Consider the following 13,151-nt stretch of genomic DNA (forward strand, 5'->3'; position numbering starts at 1 on the left):
TCCATTCGCGCCTCCTCCAGTCATTCATTCCACAAACACACACTGAACACCAGCTAGTGTTAGGTTTCCAGAAACCTTATCTTTTTGCCTCCTGGGGTTGCTAGAAGAGGCCTGAAACTCCTTTAAAAAAGACGGAGCTGTTCGTTATCTGCAACTAAAAGGAGCCCTCGAGATCCACTCCGTGCCAAGAAGAGCCTTCTAAAAAGGATGGTGCCTATCAGATGGCCTCAGGCCAGGGCTCTTCAGCTGGCAGGAACAGGTCTCAGGTCAGAGATGGGCGGACCGGGGCGGGGCGCTCGCCCGGTACCTGAGGTGGCCACCAGAGGGCAGCCAGGGAGCGCGCCCGACCGGGGCGAAGCCCCAGGTAAGTGTGGCTAAAGTGGGGCTACCCCATTTCTGGGGCCCAGTCTCTCGGGACCCCGGTGTGTGTGTTTGGCTCCAAGATGGGGGCTAGAGCGCGTGCACGTGATGGTCCCGGAGCTAGAGCTCTGATCCTGGAGATGTTGAAACCTGGGGTGGGGACCTGGCGGCCAGCTGCCCTCCTGGGTTTGCCCGCCCTCTCTCTCCCTCGGTTACCGGGGACTCTGATCTGCACGAGATCTGTCCCGGGACAGCGCTGCGGTCCGCTCCGCCGGCGGGCTCTTACTCCTAGGGTTTAGCCCACAGCTCGGAGCGGAGGATGTACCTCCCGCAGTCCCGGGTGTGTCCCCTGCGCGGAGCGGCGCGGGGTGCGGGCGGCCGGTGGGGGAGGGGCGCGGGAGGTGCGGACGGCAGGCGGCGCTGGGGCGAGAGCGCCAGGGAGTGAGTCAACAAGTGCGGAGCCCAGCGAGCGCGCGCGGGCGCGGGAGGGGCCTGCAGGTGGTGACTCCCGTCGTGGTCCCTCAGCGCCCGGCCGGGGTGGTGTGGGCGGGATCCAATGTTTTGGGTGACTGGCATTTGTGTGGGGTGTCCTTGGCCCTGGACGCTGGTCTCAAACGGGCTGGCTGGCGTTCAGGAGTGAGAATCCGAAAGCACGTGGAGCCTTTGAGTGTGCAGGGTGGAGGGTGTCCTCCTTGCCAGCCGGTTCTGCCCCTGGAAGCCCCCTCCCTGTGGTCAGACAGGTTTGGGGAGAGTGTTTCAATCCACGCGGGGCGCCACCGGGAGCTCAGGATGGCGACCCTCCCTGCCAGCTCTCAGGGGTTTCAGGCGGTCTGCGAACTCTGAGTTTGAGCAGAGCAGAGTGACCCGATTTTCCACCCGTGTGTCTGATACATCTTAGCGGTCCCCTTGGGAAAAGGTGGGATGCTAAAAGTGAAAACTCGATCTCAGTGAAATTTGAGCCAGTGGGATCCAGGTGAAAAGTCGTTGTCAGTCGGTTTGTGCTGCGGGGAAGCTATTGATCCTCGTGGCAGCAGAGGGCAGGGGAGGGAAAGAAGTGTCCCTGAGGCCCCAGAGCAAGGTAAAAGCCTCTAGGAGAAGCCACCCCTTATAGTTCAGGCTCTGTCTCGCCCCAACCCGGAGAGATTGCGCCTTCCATGGCTGCCTCTTGACAGCCGCTTGGCTCCCAACTGAAAAAAGCAGGTGAGCTGTAAGTTTTGCTCTCACTGTCACATTTTCCAGAAGTGCTCAGCACCTGCTGCTGTCCTCCTCTCTAACCCTGCAGCCCAGACTGCTGTTCTGCCACTGGCTTTCCAGCGAGCCTCCCACCCTCCTGTCTCCACTCCCTTACCCACCACCTTGGGGGGGGGGGGGGGGCTCTGTTTTGCAGCCTTCCCTACCGGTAGTCTTATTTCTGGGCAGGCTGTCCTCCCTTTTGTTCCCCAGTTATTTCTTTTTCAGCCCTCTTTTCTTGATTCTGCTTTCCAGGCCCAGTTCATGGTTTCTCACGCAGTGGCCTTGGGGAGGCTTCCGGGTCACACTACCTCGTGCCTAGTCCTGTCCAGGCTTTCTTGAGGTGCCCCACAGTCACTCAAGAATAGTCTGAATCTGGACGGGTGTCTCAGACAGGAGCCTTTCTCATTCTATCCGACTACATTTGCCTCTGAGGGGTCTGGCCTCTCTCCCTCTGGGATGGGTTGGCCCTGACCTGGAACAAGAATACTGTAGGCTAGAATACTGACTTCTGCTGCCAGTCTGCATGCAGCAAACAATCAGACATGTCACCTCTAGAAGGAGTAGCTTTTGACCCTGTCATTGACCTCTAAGAAATCCTCAGTCTCCGGTTTTCCTCAGGCCTTTTGGGGCCTGCTCCTTTGCTGGGTTCTTGGACTTTCAGTCCTGGGCTTTGTTCACACTGGTTTCCAATCCTGAATCTTCTCTCTTCCCCTCACGGTCAGTCACCCTTGTCCCTCCCTGTACTACTTGGCTCAGGTGCTGTTGCCTGAGAAAGCTTGATCCTCCTGCCTGGAATTCCACTGGTCCAGGATCCCTTTCCTAACTCTGCATCCTTTTAACCACAGCTGTCACACTGTTTCCGCCTCTCCGGTTTGCCTCTGGATCCTTAGCACTGCACATCCTGTAGGTGTTCCTTGACTCGGGGGTGTAAGTGACCCCGAGTTTCTGAGAACTTTCCACCCCATGCCTGGAGCCCTGCTCAAACTAAATTTCCCCCAGAGAGCTGCTCATTCTTCCAGATTCTTGGCCTTCTGCTCCTCTAGGCTCCTGAGCGGCTTGGTTATGTTGTGTTCTATGCAGTTTAAATCCTGAGCATTCTCTGCCGTTGGCTCCTCAACCAAGAGTGGACATTCTGTGTCCTGAGTTGGGCGCTGTACCAAGGGGTCCAGGCCTTTACTGGTTTTTGTGTTCTTGAAGCACTCAGAGAGGTGGATACCAAGATTATTGTCTCCATTCTGCCTATCAGGAAGCAAGCTCAGAGAGGGCCAGGGACCTGTCTGACTCACACAGCTTGTATGCGGGTGGGCAGCGCTGAGGTGGAATTCAATCCTTCTGGCTCCAAGCTGTCTTTAGATACAGGGATTTGTTTGCCCTGAAGGTGTATGTGTTCTACATCTCCAGCGTCCCCTCAGTATCTGGCCCTGGTGTGCAGGGCATACTGGTGGCTTGGGACTCTTCTGAACTGTAGGAAAGGACTAGATAACAGACAGACAGGTAATGGAATCCTTGGCTCCAGAGGCTGTGACATCAGTCAGGGAGGCCCTGGAAACATGCTGCTTCTGATCTGGCTTTAGAGCTGTGGAGCAGAGAGTTCTGTTGGGATGGGGGTGGGTCCTCAGGTCTGACCTTCCAGAGTTCCCTAAGTGCCCATCCCCTAAGGACACTTTCAGTCACCTTTTTGAATCTTCAACTAAGTTTCTTTGGGAGGCCCCCTTCCCTTCTCTTGGAGGCCACTGTCATAGGAAAATGAGCTCTTGCTGTGAAATCCTGTTACCATAGCAACGAGTCGTGTGAGGCCCAAGTCTCCTGCTCCCAGGCCTCTGCACTATGTGCTTGGAGGGGCTTTTTCTGTGTTTGCTGCCTGAAGAAATTAAATATTCCACTTCACTTTCTTTTTGCGTAGAAATTAAATTGTTTTGTTTTTTCAAACCAGTGATTTCTGGGTACTGTTTGTGTCCCAGCAGGTTGTAGCCAGGCAGTTGGCAAGCCATTAGGGATGACCCCAGGGTGATGTCCCTGGTTTAGGTCACATTTATGAGAGATACCCAGTGCTCCATAGGTAGAAGCTATGCTGTCTTGGATGCTTGTCAGGAAAGAGGGACAGCAAGGGCTCCGGGGGAGGGCAAGCCAGCTTTCTTCTGCTGCTGTCTATAGGCCTTGTCCATGGACACCACCCAGAACACGGCACCTTGGATGTGAGGGAGACAAGGATGCTTTGGGCAGTGATCACAAGCTATTAATATGGGCCAAATGTGGAGGTGGAGAGACGGCTCAGCGGTTGAGAGCACTGGATGCTCTTCCTGGTTCAATTTCTAGCACCCATATGGGAGCTCACAACTGTCTGTAAATCCAGTTCCAGGGTGTGGCGCGTGCGCGCACACACACACACACAGAGGCAAAACATCAATATAAAAATAAATAAGTCATTAAAAAAACTTTAAACAAACAAAAAGAAAGAAAGAAAAAGGATAAGAAAGAAATATGGAGCCGGGCGGTGGTGGCGCACGCCTTTAATCCCAGCACTTGGGAGGCAGAGGCAGGCGGATTTCTGAGTTTGAGGCCAGCCTGGTCTACAGAGTGAGTTCCAGGATAGCCAGGACTACACAGAGAAACCCTGTCTCGAAAAAAAACCAAAAAAAAAAAGAAGAAGAAGAAGAAGAAAGAAAGAAAGAAAGAAAGAAAGAAAGAAAGGAAGAAAGGAAGAAAGAAGGAAAGAAAGAAAGAAAGAAAGAAAGAAAGAAAGAAAGAAAGATGGACCAAGTGCTCCCAGATGCAGTTTCCTTATTTAGTTCTGTGCTTTCTTTATTTAATTCTCTGCCAAGGAAAGTTAGAAGTATTAACATTATCCCCATTTTGCAGGTAAGAATATGCTTCCCGGAGAAGTTAAGCATTTGTCAGATAACACACAGCAAGTACGTGATGGAGGTGGAGTTCAATCCTGGGATGTCTGTCCTTCTGACTAAGGCTCTGTATGCGGCTCTATGGCCAATGGAAGGGCCATGATTTAATACTGAAAGGGTGAACAGGGAGGCTGAACAGACCGGCTTCTCTAAGATTCCAGGTGTAGAACAGTCATTTGCAACACTGTATCAGTGCTTCTTCCTGAGCAAGAATCTACAGCAGCGGAAAGGCATGTTCCAAGAGGGTTCAGACTGACATCAGTAAATAGCCAATTATAGGAGAGAGGACTCGGAGTCCTTAGAAACCAGGGCACATGTAGACACTAGAACCTCATTACAGGTGAGAATGAGCAGTTAACAGCTTCATGAGTCACACAAGCAGAAATCAAAGCGAATTACAAGCTAACACAGTGCTACCCCAGAGGTGGAAGGATAGTTGCAGGACCTGCTATGTAGCCCAGGTTGACCCTGAACTCAGGTTCAAGCGATCCTCCTACCTTGGCCTCACCAGACTTTTTTTTTTTTTTCCTTTTAATTTTATTGGTCAAGTGTTATGTTTATACTGTCAGAATTTATCACTCCCCTACTCTTTTACTGAGAACAGAACTCAGGGTTTTATACATGGAAACAAAGACTTAACAACTGAGCTGTGGCCTAAACCTAGAACTCACTTGTGTGTCCTTTGGTGTATATAGTATACTTCAATAGAATACACTAAAACAGAAGAAAGGCCACAGTGACATCACCCTGGGGTGTGAAGACAACTCTTATAGAACGAGCGCACGAGCCGTTCACCTCACTGACTCTACCTACAACCTTGGCTTTTGGCGACACGTGGGAGGTGACATGAGAGTGAACTTCCATGTTCTAGAAGGAGTTGGCTTGGGGCTGGGGGTGCTGGGAGAGCCAGGGTTAGCTCTGCTGGTGCCCTTTGCACAGCACTGGCTCTGTCTACAGGGGAGATCACTTAACTATCTGGTGGCTACTTGGCATGGACACGGCTCCCATCCTCCTCCCATCATGGGCCAGGAGAGAAAGGGTGAGGGTACATGTATCCACACTGGCTAGTTACCAGGGGTTGGGTCTCCCTGGAGGAACTGCAGGCTCTGGGTCTGGATGTTCTAGGAGACCCGGCCCAGCCCTCAGCCCTCAGTCAGTCCTCAGAGCGAGCTGTTAGCAAAAGAGCATTGCGAGGCCTGTGGCAGACTGCAGAGCCCAGCTGTGCTTCGAGAGCGCCCCTCTGTTCGAGCTGCATTTCCATGCTGCTAAAAATACCCGAGTGCCTTATGTAAGACTGCAGGTACCACGTGGGCACCTTATGTAAAGGCACTTCCTAGACCCTGGACAGTCAGTCACATGTCCCCATGACCATTGTGGCACAGTTATGAAGCTGCTGGTGTTTGCCTGTCAAGGAAGAGAACTGTGATTGGTGCCCTGTCCTGTCAGTCGTGGTTTTGCCTCATTCACCTGTTGGTGTGGTTTTGTTTTGGGGCGTGACCCATCTGAGCAGTTGACTGGATGCTAGGCTTTGTGAGATTTGCTCTTCTACTGGTCCCAAGTCGCCGACAATGGATCCTCTGCTTCACCGAGATGTAGCATCTCGGAGTTAAAGAGCCTCCTGCATCCTTCAGGAGTCTCCTCCATCATGATGAGGTGACCATTCGATTTGGCTTGAGTGCCCACAGTGAGAGGGACAGCTATCTCAATGGTAGGCTGTGATTTAATGGGAAAGATAAACAATAAAAACGAAGGCATACAGTGCAGGCTGAAACCAAGGAGAAATTTCACATGGACCTGGGCTGTACATCCATGGTTCTGAGGCTTGGAAAAGATGATCACTGTGGATGCAGTGTGTGTGTGTGTGTGTGTGTGTGTGTGTGTGTGTGTGTAGTGTCTGTGTGCATGTGTGTTATAAATCAAACACAACACCTTGGGCATGCCAGGCAAGTACTCTATAATTGTCAGTCTCTAAGGTATATGTATTACAAGGTCCATTCTTTTTTTTTTTTTTTTTTAAGTTCATCCATTTTAAGATCATGTCTTAGGGTTTCTATTGCTGTGAAGAGACACCATGACCATGCAACTATTATGAAGAAACACATCCGATTGGGGTAAGCCATTTAGAGGCTTACTATTCAGAGGTTTACCATTCAGGGGTTTAGTTCATTACTGTCAGGGTGGGGATCATGGCAGCATGTAAGTAGACGTGGTGCTGGAGAGGTAGCTGAGGGTTCTACATCCAGATCTGCAGGCAGCAGGAAGAGTAAGCCAGTAAGCCTGGCTTGCGTTTCTGAAACCTCAAAGCTCACCCCTAGTGACACACTTCCTTTAACAAGGCTGTGTCTTCCAATAGTGCCACTCCCTATGGCCCTATAGGGGCCATTTTCATTTAAATCACTACAGAGCATGACTTACTTTAAATTTTTTTTTTCTTTTTGTAGTGCTAGGGATTACATAGTCTTCACATGCCAGGCAAGTGCCATACCGAAGAGCTATAATCTGGCCCTATATTTTGTTTGTTGTTTTTGAGACAGGGTCTTACTGTGTATTCCTGGTTGACGCAGAACTCACTGTACAGACCTTACCCTAAGCCTTGCCTGTCCCACACAGCAAGATCTCACAGGTTCAGGATCCTTTCTGTAATTCAGCTTTTCCATTCTGTCTCAAGCTCCTCTCCAGTCTTATCTGCATTTATTTTGGTTTAGAATGGGAAGTAAGATGCTTCCTTGATTTTATTAGCAGAGGCTCCGCTGTCCATGTCTCTCACATATTCTTGTCTTCCAAACTCCCAGAGATTGGCCCATTAACTGCTGTTGACAGTGTTTGAGGGTTTTTGTCGTCCTAAATTTCAAGTTCTTCTCATCCCTCCTACAAACCAGTTCCAAGGGCTTAAGAGCCACAGACTTACCACAGCAGCGGCCTAACTTCTCGTACCAGTTTTCTGTACTGATTACTTTTCCAGTTGCTTCAACAAAATACCTACAATGCAACTTAAGGAAGCATGGACAGTCTCACAGTTTGAGTTTACCATCCTCGTTGGCAGGAAGGGAGTGGCTGAAGGAGCAGGAAGCAGCTGGTCATGTGACATCTGCAAGCAGGAAACAGGAAATGATGACTGCCGGTACTCAGCTTTCTCTGATGCAACCCAGGACCTGAGCCTAGGGAATGGTACTGCCCACATTTAAGAAGGATCTTTTTGCCCCAGTTAACCCAGTCAAGGTAATCTTTCACAGGTGTGCCCAGAGGCTTTTCTCCATCATGATTCTAGAGCCTGTCAAAGAAGCAGAATTGTATAGCCTGTATAGCCATACTGTTAAAAATTCAAGTAAGGGCTGGAGAGGTGGCTCAGAGGCTAAGAACATTGTCTGTTCTTCCCGCCGTCCTGAGTTCAATTCCCACAACCACACGGTGGGATCTCATGCTCTCTTCTGGTGTGTCTGAAGAGAGCGACAGTGTACTCATACACATAAAATTAAAAACAATCAATTATAAAAAGCAGATATTGAGAGCTTCCTCTCTCCCACATCCCTCAGCCCTCAGATGCACTAGATTTGATGGGTCCATTCTTCCTCCTTCTGATGGATGTGGAATGTCAGCTTTGCTATAGTATACAAACATGTAAGTTTCCAGGTTTTCTGTTTTTTTTTTTTTTTTTTTTTTTCCTGAATCTGTTATTTTTCTTCCTCTGTCACTTTATCTTTTGTTGTTGTTGTTTTGAGGCAGGGCCTTACTGTGTAACCTAGAATAGCCTGGAATTCACTTTATAGTGAGGGTGACTCTCAGCTCTTTATACCCCGGGTCTGCCTCCTGTATTGGGATCACAGACATGGCCCGCCACACCTTGCCTTGCTCTCACATTTTCATCATGACTTTATATTAGCGTCTGGACGTGCAAACCCTTGTTCCTAATTTCCTTGGTTATGCTTGCCTATGTGTTCATTATTCTTTATGAAGTCTATAATGATTTCATTGCGTTTTCTACACGTATCATTAACATTCCATTTGGGACTGCATTTATGCAATAATAAATAGATGGAGTTTTCCAGCCCAGGGACGTAGTCTTCCCTGTAGTCCAGTTTTCATTTCTGTTGTCTCCTGTCAGAGCGCCCAGTTAAGTTTCACGGTTGCCTTTTAAATGGGGTGGTGCACGTTTCCTCTTAGGTGTTTTGAAGACAATTTTAAAATTACATATTTATTTAGTGTGTGAATGTGGAAGTGATTCCCTCCTATCATGTGGGGCCCAGGGATCCAACTTAGGCTTGGTGGCTCATTGAGCCAGCCTGCCAGCCTGCCAGCCTGCCAGTGTCTGTGGGTTTTGTTGCTCCTAGGAATATAGTGCTGTTTTTCAGCTTGTCCTCCTCCCCTCCCTCTCTCCCCTCCCCCTCATTCCCCTCGTTCCTCCCTTCTCTCCTTCTCCCTCCCTCCTTCCCTCCCCTCCTCCCTCTGTCCCTCCCTTCTCTCCTTCTCCCTCCCTCCTTCCCTCCCCTCCTCCCTCCGTCCCTTTCTTGTGGTGCTGGGGATGGAACTCACTTTACTATTGAACTACCCTCCATACTCTCATTTTCTTGGTGATTGGATATTATTGACATTTTTATAAAAGTTATTGATTTCTCTCTCTTTTTTTTTCCTTTTAAGTCTTACTATGTTACTTTGGCTGCTTTTGAACTCATGAACTCAAGCTAAGTTTCTGCCTCAGCCTCTAGAGTTGCTGGGACCATAGTACCATTTAGAAGTTATTAATTTTTTAAAAAAATTGCTAAATATATATACAAAATAGTACAGACACACATGAGCAGTTTGAACAGACTGATAAGGCAGATGTATATTCCTGACTTTACACACTGATTTTTTTCATTAATTTGCTTATTTATTTACTTTACTTCCCAATATCAACCCCCCATTCGTCCCAGTTACCCCCACTTCACACAGCTCCTTCCCCTCCCCCTCCCCTTGGCATCCCCACACCCAGGCAGATCAAGACACTGCAGATTAGGCACATTTTTTCCCACTGAGTCAAGACAAGGCAGCCCAGTTAGAGGAAAGGGACCCACAGTTAGGCAACAGATTCAGCGGTAGCCTTCGCTCCAGTTGTTGGGGGACCCACATGAAGACCAAGCTGCACATCTACTACATATGTGTGAGAGGAGGGTGCTAGGTCCAACCCATGTTTGGTTGGTGGTTTAGTTTCTGGGAGCCCCCAAGGGTCCAGGTTAGTTGATTCTGTTGGTCTTCCTGTGGAGTTCCTATCCCCCCTGGGTCCCTCAATCCTTCCCCCAACTCATTCACAAGACTCCCCAAGCTCCATCTAATGTTTGACTGTGGGTCTCTGCATCTGTTTCCATCAACTGCTGGGTGGAGCGTCTCAGAGGACAGTTATGCTCGCTAGGATCCTGTCTGTAAGTACAACAGAGTATCATTGATAGTGCCAGGGGTTGGTTTCTGTCCATAGGATGGGTTCCAATTTGGACTAGTCATTGGCTGGCTATTCCCTCAGTTTCTGCTCGATCTTTTTCCCTGAATGTCTTTTAGGCAGGACACATTTTGGGTTGAAGGTTTCATGAGTGGATTGCTGTTCTTATCCCTCTACTGGGTGTCCTGTCACCCTAAAGGATATTGAGCCACTTAAGAGTCTATATCCCTCACTGCTAGGAGTCTTAGCTCGAGTCACCCCCATAGAATCCCTGCCCCCACATTCCAGGTCTCTGGCACATCCTAGAGATATCTCTCCTTGTCCACCACCAATTTTGTTCACTCTCCCCTGCTCTTCCTACACCCAGTCCCCCTGCCCTGTGTCCATCCCCATCCCCTCACCCATCCACTCCCCTCTCTCCATCCACCTTCGATATCTATTTTATTTCTCCTTCTGAGAAAGATTCAAGCATCCTCCCTTAGACCCTTCTTGTTATTTGTCTTTTTTGGGTTTGTGGAGCATAGCATGGTTACCTTATGCTTTATGGCTAATATCCACTCATGAGTACATACCATGTATGCATGTCTTTTTGGGTCTAGGTTACCTCATAAGGATAATATTTTCTAGTTCCATTCATTTGCCTGCAAAATTCATGATGTCCTTGTTTTCAATAGCTGAGTAGTGTTCCACTTACACACTGATTTTATATCTCTTCTTAAACAGATCTATCCACCCTGTTCCCAAGGGACATGCTGACCGGAATTTTTATTTATATATATATATATATATATATATATATATATATATATATAGTCACTAACTGCTCTTTACAGCATAACTATGTGGGTTTATAGCTTTAATGTAGTTTGGTTTTGCATGCATTTGAGCTTTTGTAAGTAGAGTCAAATGTATTACTAACAGTCACATTGGTATGTGCATGTGCGTGTGTGCATGTATGTGTGCATGCATCATTGTGTGTGTGTGAGTTCTGGAGCTTATTATAGCCTTGCCTGTGGCTCTAGCTTATTTTTTATGACTGTAAGTAAAATGCCCACCTTGTTTGTCCCTTCCATTTGCAGATGGGCACGGGCCTTTTTGTATCTTCCCAGGTTGAGGCCAGTACCTTTCCAGGTACAAGTTCTCTGGGCTGTTGTCTCAAGAGTGGAAGAACAGTCTGAAGCTCTGTGTGTTTTTTTCAGAGTGCCTGCTGCCCCTCTCACCACCCCTCTCACCTCAACCACACTTTGAGTTTATGCTGCCTGGCTCGAGCACATGAGTCTCTCGTTGTGGTTTATACTGGCAGTGCGTTGGTTTTCATGGGGTTGTGGTTGTTTTGTGGGGGTGCAGTGTTTATGCGTTGTTTGTGTTTCCTCATTTACTCTCCTGTACTTTCCTGTACCCCCCCCCCCCCCCCCCCCCCCGAGTCTCACTGATTCACAGCAGATCTTCACACATTCCTGTGGTGGCACTAATCTAACACCTACTTCTGTGTTGTGAATTCTTCTCTGGGAAGTGGCTTTTCACTCTTAATAGCATCTTTTGAAGAATAAAATAGTTGTATTCTTCGGTGAGCCTGCACCATCTAAAACACAGTGCTGTTTCCGGTCATCTTCTTTTGCAGTTTGAGGCCCAGACCGCTTCATTCATACGACGACGCACATACGATGACTAGAACCAAAGACAGTGGTGTGTGCCTCTCTCATTGCTAAGCACCAACTATATATCTGTTGCCTAATGGTTAATACCAAATCCAAGGTTGTTATATGATCCTTTTTTAGTCTCTCTGTGTGGTTTTTGTTTGTTTTGTGTTTTGATGTGAGGGAGTGAACCTAGGGCCTTCTACATGCTAGGTGAGTGCTCTACCACTGAGTTGCATCCAGAGACCTGTGACAAACTCTACTTAGACAGTTGTATTCTTGGGCTGATTAGCTAAACCCTCAAGGAGGCAATCACTATTTATTAGTTAACTGGAAGGACTAGAGAGATTGTTCTGTGGTTAGGACATGTGTTACTGTTGCAGAGGACCTGGGTTCAATTCCCAGCACATAGTGACTTGCAACTATTTGTAATTCCAGGCCATCTGACACCCTCTTCTGACCTCTATGGATATTATATACATGTGTGGTGCATATACATACACAGAGGCAAAACACTGATACACATAAAATAAATAAGAAGAAAAGGGTTAATTAGCAGCTAGCGTTGAATGGTGTACACATCTTTAATCCAGAACTAGAGAAGTGGAGGCAGGTGGATTTCTGTGAGACAAAGGACAGCCCGGTCCACACAGTGGTTTTTCAGTCAGTCAGTCAGGGCTATATTGAGAGACCCTGTCCCAGCTCCCAGGCCACCTGTAACTCCAATTCCAGAGATCTGACACCTTTCTCTTTCCTCCATGGGAACCTGCACACACATGCACGTGACAGACAGTCACACGGGCACTCAATTTAAACAAAATCTTTTTAAAAAAAGAAAGTTAACTGGAAAAGTTTACAACCAGCTAGGAATGAACTGGTGGATATGCTTATGCAAAAGCCCCTGGGTTTGCTCCTGATCTTCTTCCAGGGTTTCCAAAAGTTAATGGCAAACTGCTTTAAACATCTGGTCTTGGTGGGGTTTGTTGTTGTTGTTGTTGTTGTTTTTCCCCTTACTTAGTTTAAATTTAGTTCTGAGTTTTAAAACAATTTTCCCTCAGTCCCCTGTGGCAAGTTAATGAAGAACACTGGCTTAATTTAGAAGGAGAAATGTAGGAGTGAATGTTATTCCCCACAGTTCATTTTTGGAGCCTAGGTTCATCCTTTTCTCTCCTTAATGGACAGCATATCAGATGAGGGGGTATTGGGGTCAGGGGTCAGAGCCAGGGTTCCAGCGAAAGCAGTTCTCCCCCCACCATCCCGGAGACTGTGTGCTCTAGAAGGTTCCTGTCTAAATGGCTGTGCTCTGAGCAGTGTCTTCTAAAAGTAAAAAAGGAAATGAATTCCCTTCTGGTTTCTTTCTTTCTCCCTCTTCTTTTTAATGTCATCAAATCACACGGGTTAGTGACAGGGAACGACCCTATTTCAACTGGTTTCTGACTTGTCACAGTGCTTGTCCTGGTTAATGTCAAGGTCCAGGAGAGTATTTGATCAAGGGCGAGGAACCGTGGGTGAAGTTGGCAAAGGAAAGGTCAGAGATGAATATGAAATTATCTGGAGCCCCTATGGTAAGCCGCCCCGGTTGTCTCAAAGCTCACACAGATGGCTGTGCTG

The 13,151-nt window shown here is 48.1% G+C and overlaps 1 protein-coding gene across 1 annotated transcript in view; it reads left to right on the forward strand.

Annotated features, from left to right (window-relative positions):
- The first annotated feature begins 237 nt into the window (after positions 1–237).
- The window catches only part of Rph3al (rabphilin 3A like (without C2 domains)), a 143,398-nt gene continuing 130,484 nt past the window's right edge, over positions 238–13,151 (forward strand). Inside the window, exon 1 of the mRNA XM_076936291.1 lies at positions 238–364. The gene's annotated coding sequence lies outside the window, so the exon portion shown is untranslated. The remainder of the gene's footprint in view (positions 365–13,151) is intronic.

This window comes from Arvicanthis niloticus, chromosome 6 (assembly GCF_011762505.2).
Source record: "Arvicanthis niloticus isolate mArvNil1 chromosome 6, mArvNil1.pat.X, whole genome shotgun sequence".
Lineage (NCBI taxonomy): Eukaryota > Metazoa > Chordata > Mammalia > Rodentia > Muridae > Arvicanthis > Arvicanthis niloticus.